This window comes from Loxodonta africana, chromosome 19, assembly GCF_030014295.1.
Source record: "Loxodonta africana isolate mLoxAfr1 chromosome 19, mLoxAfr1.hap2, whole genome shotgun sequence".
Lineage (NCBI taxonomy): Eukaryota > Metazoa > Chordata > Mammalia > Proboscidea > Elephantidae > Loxodonta > Loxodonta africana.
Window position 1 is genome coordinate 19,275,684 of NC_087360.1, and position 8,194 is coordinate 19,283,877.

General features: G+C 47.6%; 1 protein-coding gene across 13 annotated transcripts in view; it reads right to left on the reverse strand.

Moving 5' to 3' along the window:
- SSH1 (slingshot protein phosphatase 1) overlaps positions 1-8,194 on the reverse strand; it is an 88,308-nt gene that overhangs the window by 59,479 nt on the left and 20,635 nt on the right. The window contains exon 3 of one of the 13 annotated variants that reach the window (XM_064272318.1): positions 3,692-3,814. The exons of the other annotated variants lie outside the window; for them this stretch is intronic. The gene's annotated coding sequence lies outside the window, so the exon portion shown is untranslated. The remainder of the gene's footprint in view (positions 1-3,691; positions 3,815-8,194) is intronic. 13 annotated transcript variants of the gene reach the window in all.

Here is an 8,194-nt window from a genome sequence, read left to right on the forward strand (position 1 = left end):
CTTGGGCTTTTGGTGGAGTCATCAAGCCTGTCAACGTAACATGTTCTCAGCACCCAAATGCTACGCTACTCAGCGAGTCTTTTTTAAAGTAACTAAATGATACCTTTAATCCGAACGGTACTTTATAGTTTACAGAGAATTTGCCCCTACGTTTTTTCACTAATTCTTATAATTCCATTCTTCTGACGAAACAACGAAGACTGAAAGAAAGAAAGAAATTGACTTGTCTGTGTTCACGCAGCTAACAAGTGGGTGGCAGAATGGGCTTGGGGGCTCCAATCATGGGCATCTCCTGCTACGTACCTATGCCAAAGGGCGGCATTATCCAAGCTCGAGCAACAGCGGGTTGTATGTACGGAGATACCTCGTCAGAGACATATCTACCTCAAAACCATTGGTGGTGATTTACAGCCCCATTCCTGGAAAGCGAGCTTTGTAAAGACGGGCAGTGGTAATTCAGAGGTAGGATTCTCACCTTCCACGTGAGCGACCTGGGTTCAATTTCCAGCCAACACACCTAAGGCTTAGCCAAGACCTGTCAGTCAGTGGAGGCTTGCCCGTTGCTATAATGTTGACCAGGTTTCAGCTGAGCCTCCAGACTAAAAGAGACTAGGAAGAAAGGCCTGACGATCTGAAATTCAGCCAGTGATAACCTTGTGGATCACAGTGGTCCAATCCACAACAGAATATGGGGATGGCGCAGGACCAGGCAGCGGTTAAGTCTGTTGTGCAGGGAGTCGCCATGAGCCGGAGACCAACTCCAAATCAGCTAACTACAAAAATGAAGACTGACGACTTCTTGGAGAGCGATTAGCTAAAGACTACAGGGAGAGACAGAAAATTCTTTCCATTGCTCTCCCAAAGCTTCTTCCCTCATTCTGAACTCAGGTTCAAAAGTCACAAAGACCCTGAGGTGCAGCAAGATCTTGTTCTTTCTTTATTTCGTGCTTCACAGTGCAATCTGGCAGGGTCTTGTTCCAAAGCACCATGCTTCAGAGTAAAAGAAAACAAGTAACTCTAGGGACACACCTGTCAGCCAAAGCTCCCAAATTGTTCCCCTCCACAAGCTGAGAACAGGGAATTCCAGCTCCGTAGGGCATTATACTTAGGAAAAGGGGTCACAAACAAGAAAGCTGGCAGGGCTCATTACAATGTCTTTGCTGCTGGGGCATGCATTGTTTGGCGAGAAGGCGTGGGCTTCTCTCAGAGAGAAGGAATGTCCAGAAGTATTTCAGACAGTAAGAGATAGTCTCTGAGCCAGCGACATAGCTCTCCTTCACACCAACGGGTGGGAGCGGCTGAATCCGCTAGCAAGCTTGCAAAAGCAGCGTTTTTCTGCCTGTATAAATAAGATAGCAAGCGATGTGCCTTGACTTGGCACGACAGACCTTAGGATTGCTCCTTGACGGTCCCCCAGGGCTCTCGGGCCCCATGGAGGAGAGAGCCAGCGCGTCCTCCTCTGTGCCTCTGGTACCCCAGGAACTAAGGCCTTAATGAGGGGCAGGAATTATAAGGGCTGCATTGTTCGGGGAAAGGCAGCGGCAGCAAATACGACCTAGCCAGCCAGAAATAACAGACACACGAAGAGAATGTTTTTGAAACAACTCAGAAATTCCAAGAACAGACTGTCTCTCGACTGCCCCAGGTTCTTAGCCCTTTCCAGGGTATGCAGCCTCATCCCCGAGGTATTAGTCACCGAGTCCTAACCTTTCAGGGGCCCCTTCCTTCCTAGTCTCCCAGTCCCCTTTCAGGCCGGTGAGCCACGCACCCCCGCCCAGCCCCACCGTGTACCTGGCTCTCTGCTGGGTCCTCAGAATGGCCCTCCAGGACAGCACTGACCAAGAGCCTGGGGATCTCTCTATCCGTGCTGCCTACTGTGGTCACACTAGCCACGTGTGCCTACTGAGCACCTGAAATGGGGCTAGTGTCAGGACCTACATTTGTCATTTTATTTAATTGATGTAAAATTGATTTTAATTAGGCACATGTGGCTAGCAACTACCATATTGGACGGTGCAGTTCCAGGAGTCGCATGCAGACTCTCTGCCTGGAGGCCACCTGCACCGTTCCTAACCACTGCTCTCATTACATTAGTCCCCAGCCCAGCAACTTCCAAGGGTGTGACGTTATCTATAGAGCCCAGATTTCTTATGCTGGCTGCCTATGGTAGTCATGGTGAGCCATTACATAGCCTTCATCCGACACTCCCTGACTTCAAGAAGCTTATGATACAGTTTTTGTTAGTTGCCATCCAGTTGATGCTGACTCATGAGGACCCCACATGTGCAGAGAACAACTGCTCCAGAGGCTGTGGCTTTACAGATGCAGACGGCCAGGCCTTACCTCCTAGGTGCCTTTGGATGAATGTGAACCGCCAACCTTTTGGTTAGTAGTCCAGCGCTTAACCATTTGCAACATCGAGGGACTCTCATGATATGGTTAGAAAAAGTACATTATAAAGAAAGCCTTTCTTATATTACCTCTCGGGGTCTCTTCCCTACTGCACCCCACGTCTTCCCTGCTCTGTCTCTAACTGCATGCCTGCCCTCATACTCTGGGTCTCTGCGCACAGCCTTCCCCCTCCCCTGTCTGCCTACTCAGGTCACGCCTGTCTTCCAATGGTCATCATTCTCCAGGAAGCCTTCCCATGCCACCCGTGCTAGGGTTCCTCCCTATCAACCTTCTCTCGTTTTACGGATAAGGAAACTGAGCGGTTGGAGGTTAAGTTACTTGCCCAAGGTCACATGCACCTAGAAAGTGGCAGGAATCCAAGCCTGTTGACTCCCAGACCGTGTTCCCTGACCTAGTCACCTATTAACTGGTGGTGAAGTTACCTTCGTGCTGATATATCTCAGCTTCACAATGGAACACCAGGCCAAAGCACATTAATTTTTTATCATCTCCTCCTGTGCCTGACATAGAGTAGATTCCAAGTAAATACTGGTGGAACAAATGGATGGAGCTGTCCTCCTCTACAGCCTCAAGGTACTCCTTGACTAACTCACCTTGGTCATCTCTGAGCAGCAGAAACGCTGGTCACTCACTACACACAGGATGAGCTGGACAAATAAGACTCAGCATATAAATGCTGTCGGTTTAGCCACGGGCACCTGGTGGTCAGATCTTGCTGGCAGCCAATTATTTCAAACAACAGCAGCAACGGCTAAATTCTCCACATCACCCTGAGCACCTTGGAGCTAGGGCCGTGACTTTTCCATCTCTGGATCCCTCCTGGTGCCCAGAAGGCAATAAATATAATGCTAATAATAAATACCTTTGTTGAGTGTCACCCTAAGCATGTTACACGTGTTAACTAATTTAATCCTTGGCACAACCCTGTAACCCACTGCCGTCGAGTCAATTCTGACTCATAGTGATCCTACAAGACAGGGTATAACTGCTCCATAAGGTTTCCAAGGGGCGGCTGGGGAGTCCAACTGCCGACCTTCTGGTTAGCAGCCATAGCCACTGCGCCACCAGGGATCCAAATATATCCTTGGCGTGTATCTACAAATATTTAATATATGTGGAAACTGAGGTTCAGAGAAGTTAAGTTCACACGGCCGAGAAGTGGAGAAGCTGGGAGAGGACACAAGGCAGTTTGACTCTGAAACCCCTGCTCTTAAACATTATACCATCTGTTGAGCTGACACCTTGGTAAAACACAGTATTCCCTTCCTCTTTCCCCTACCTTCTTCAACAATTCAGTCCTAGGCGTTGAGTGGGGCAGAGCAAAGTGGGTGTCTGAGCTGGGGAGGGGGTGCGGTGGTCCAGACTGGGGTTTCTGGTTGTGAGCAGGGTGAGGAGGGCATTCCTGCAAAAGAGGGGTGACAGCGGAGATGGGAGGTTGGTTACGTTCAGGGGGGTTATCACACCAGCATATATCTTAAGGACAATGAGAGCCAGGTTTCCCACTGTCAAGAGAAGGGAGCTACAAATATGGAAGGAGAGAACACTAGAATGAACCCTGTGATGATGGACTGGAACCGAAGGTATCGGTTTCCAATAAAGTTAAATAAATATAGATGCAAACGTGCACATGAATATATATATATAGATACGTATACACACATATATATCACACACATACAAACATATATTCCCTAATTCTCCCCACTGAGATTATCTGGGAACAGTGACACCCCAATAGCAATGAGCACACCTATTTTGGCTTCTAAACTCCATTCTCCATTAGCAGGAACCAGGGTTCCTTGCAGAATTAGTTGATTCCAGGGTTGGAGCTGGGAAAGTCCAAGATGAGCCTGGAACATCTGGTGCCAGAAGGCAAGGGAGTGGTTAAAGAATGATGCGGGCAGGGCAAATGGACAAGAAGCCAGCTTGGATGAGATTCCACTGGCCAAAGCCAGGACAATGTAAACACCAACATCTATAATACAATTTATACGTTATAAGCCACTGCATAAAACAGGAAAAAAAGAGAAAAAAAGATTTTTTACAGACATAAATAAATAGGAAAGTTGATAGAGGACAGCACAGTAACAAAACTGCCAAGTATCTTCTTACTTTGAAATACTTCTTAATGCACAGGGAAAAAGGAAAAAAGAGTAACTTCACAGTGGAGAAGCCAGGTAGATGCCTCCTTAGTCACAGGATCATCACAGTGAAGGGACAAATCCAAATCACATGGCACCTCTGGGCCACTGCTGTCAAGGACACACGACCTGAAGCTCATCACAAGGAAACATCCAAACCAAAACCAAACCTGTTGCTGACCCCATGTATATCAGAGTAGAACTGTGCTCCACAGGGTTTTCAATGGCTGATTTTTCAGAAGTAGACTGCGAGGCCTTTCTTTGGAGGTGCTTCTGGGTGGACTGGAACTGCCAACCTTTCAGTCAGCAGCCGAGCATGTTAACTGTTGATACCACCCAGGGACTCTAAGTATACATCAGTCAACCCAAATTGGGGGACACTCTATAAGATGATGGGCCTGTCCTCTTTGAAAGTGTCAAGGTCATGAGAGTCAATATACAGGACAACTAAATGCAACGTGAGATCCTAGACCGAATCCTTTTGCTACAAAAGACGTTATAGGGACAAACAGTGAGCCTTGATCAGGGTCTGAGGATGAGATGGTATTAATGTCCTGCATTGAAAAGACAACATCTTTTCCCAAAAACAAGTTCTCTGTATTATGGTTTCGTAGGAAAATGTCCTTGTCTGTATTCAAAGGGTGATGGATGGGGCATCAGGCTGGCAACTTACCCTTCACACGGTTCAGAAAAAAGCTCTTTGTATAGTATCTGCAACTTTTCTTTCGAGTGTGAAATGGTTTCAGAAAGTTTTTAAAATATGTTTTTTTAGAATTCCACTTAATTGGATTTTGGTACAACACTACTTGAAATCTTTCTCTATTGGGAAATATCACATGAGACCTTAATATCATTCAATTGATCAATGTTATTAACATATTCGTGGCTTTCCCCTTCCATCTTCTGGATATTCTACCCCTCACCAACCTCGGGACCGTTTCCCTCTTGGAGTTTTCCAAGACGGAAGCAGGAACGAGCTTTGCTCTGCACACAAAGCAGTAGTGCATGATGGGAAGCTCCGCTCTCCTGCTCCCGCTGGTCTGTACGTATGTCTACGTTCTGAGAGCCTCTCGCATACACAGCCCTGGCTCATGAAAGACCTCGTTTTAGCATTTTTCCACACTCCTGGAACAGCGGGGGCTGGCCTGCCCTGTAGGCCTTCCATTGTGAAGGGCACGCGGAGCCAGGATACTGCAGCCCTGCCAGGATATGACTCAGCATCCTGTTTTCAATGTTTGGGCAGCCGGCAGCTTTGGCACCAAGTGCTGCTGCTGACTTCACCTCGAAGACCACAAATACCTGGTTAATTGGCAGGATGGGCATGCAGCAACAGCTCTCCCTGTGGGCATCAGGGCCAAACCTAAGTCAACTTGCTTGTCCATCCATCACACTGGGTCTCCTTTCGAACACCCCAGACTTACCTACTGGGAAGGGTTCCTTAGAGGAACTGACCTGACTGCATTTTAAAGACACCACGAATCACACAATGGATCTACTGTGCCGACTCATAGCGACCCCACGTACAACAGAATGAAACATTGCCTGGTCCTGCGCCATCCTCACAATGGTTGTTATGCTTGAGCCCATTGTTGCAGCCACTGTGTCAATCCATTTCATTGAGGGGCTTCTTCTTTTCTGCTGACCCTCTGCTTTACCAAGCATGATGTCGTTCTCCAGGGACTGGTCCCTCCTGATAACATGTCCAAAGTACGTCAGATGTAGTCTCGCCATCCTCACTTCTAAGAAGCATTCTGGCTGTACTTCTTCCAAGACAGATTTGTTCGTTCTTCAGGCAAAAAAAAACCAAAACCAAACCCAGTGCCGTCGAGTCGATTCCGACTCATAGTGACCGTATAGGACAGAGTAGTTCTTCAGGCAGTCCATGGTATATTCAATATTCTTTGCCAACACCATAATTCAAAGGAGTCAATTCTTTTTCAGTCTTGCTTATTCGTTGTCCAGCTTTCGCATGCACATGAGACGATTAAAAGTACCACGGCTTGGATCAGGCACACCTTAGTTCTTAAAGTGACATCTTTGCTTTGTAACACTTTGAAGAGGTCTTTTGCACCACATCTGCAATGGGATGTTTGATTTCTTGATTGCTGCTTCCATGGGCGTTGACTGTGGATCCAAGTTAAAGGAAATCCTTGACAGCTTCAATCTTTTCTCCATTTATCATGATGTTGCTTACTGGTCCAATAAGCAGCTGGACCAATCATCTTTGCCGATTAGGAAGCTCCAAGTCAGACCTGCAGCCAAGCTCCAGTAACTCTACCAACAGCCGGCCATGCATTCCACATGCTTCACCGTATTTCCCCTTGCTTTCTCCATGCCCCAATTTTCTAATTTAACGTTTTATTGTTCCCTATAAATTTTATAAGCTGTTTCAAATTCCTTTTAGAATGAGCACTGGTAGACGAAAACAGGCACATCAGCCCCTGGAGGGTAAAGATTTATTTTTACTCAATGTGTAATCCCTAGCACTCAGCACAGAACCTAACACATATACAGACAGTAAATACACGTTGGCTGAGTTGATAAATAAAGCAAAAAATCCTAAATAGTAACTGCTTCTGTCTTCAAGTTGCTTTGCAAGCGATACTTCTCCCTTCTACCTGCACGGCTGCACGGGAGTTCTGAGGGCCTGGGGTGCAGGTTCCTCAGGGAAGCCTCTTGCTGCTTAGGGTGGCTGATGGTTCGGCAGGCCTCAGCCCCAGGCCTGAAAAGCCACTCCCAAATCCCCCACCTGCTACAGACACAGCACAGGGCAGGCAGGGCTGGGCCATCTGGGAAGTGACAAGTGGTTTCCAAAGGTGGTAGCCAGCCTGGCCCTCTCTCCAAACCACACCAATGGTGCCCTCCCGTCTGGGAATTCTGACTGGGCCCAGATTTGGGGAAACATGTCTTGAGAAATCTTGGCAAGCAAGTGGCCAGCCTCAACTAGGAATCACTTTTGTGGGTGCAGAGTGGCCCCTAGCAGGGGGAAGACCAGACACGTCTTAACACAGGGCCTCCGGACAGCCTTCTTCAAAAGTCTTTTAAAAAACAGTTCAAAAGTAGCCATTCAAGGAAAAAAAAAAAAGGAAGATAAAATCTGTAAAAATAATGGCATACGAGACATGATTTTTCCCAGATAAAAAGCGTGGTGCCCTGGACCAATTTCCAGTACGTGTTTGCGGTCCAGCGCCAACCGCAGCCTGAACGGTTCAGTGGAGCTTGGAGGGAAAATAGGTCGAGCGTTCATTCTTTTTCCCTCGTAGGTTCTACTTGGTTAACCTTTGGGTCTTGTGTGGTGAAGCTGTCTCAAGTCCAACCGTGGAGGGGAAGGTCAGGAAGGGCTGCTTTGCCCGCCACCCAGGAAGGGCTTTCACTTGCTACCATCAGTGAAAATGATGGCCTACCGACACAGTGGCTCAGTGGTAGAACTCCCACATCCCATGCAGGAGACCCAGGTTCGATTCCCAGCCAATGCACCTCATATACAGCCATCACCCATCTGTCAGCTGAGCCTTGTGTGGTGCTGTGATGCTGAACAGGTTTCAGTGGAGCTTCTAGTCTAAGACTAGGAGGAAAGGCCTGGGGATCTACTTCTAAAAATCAGCCATAAAAATCCTATGGCTCACAATGGTCAGGTCTGC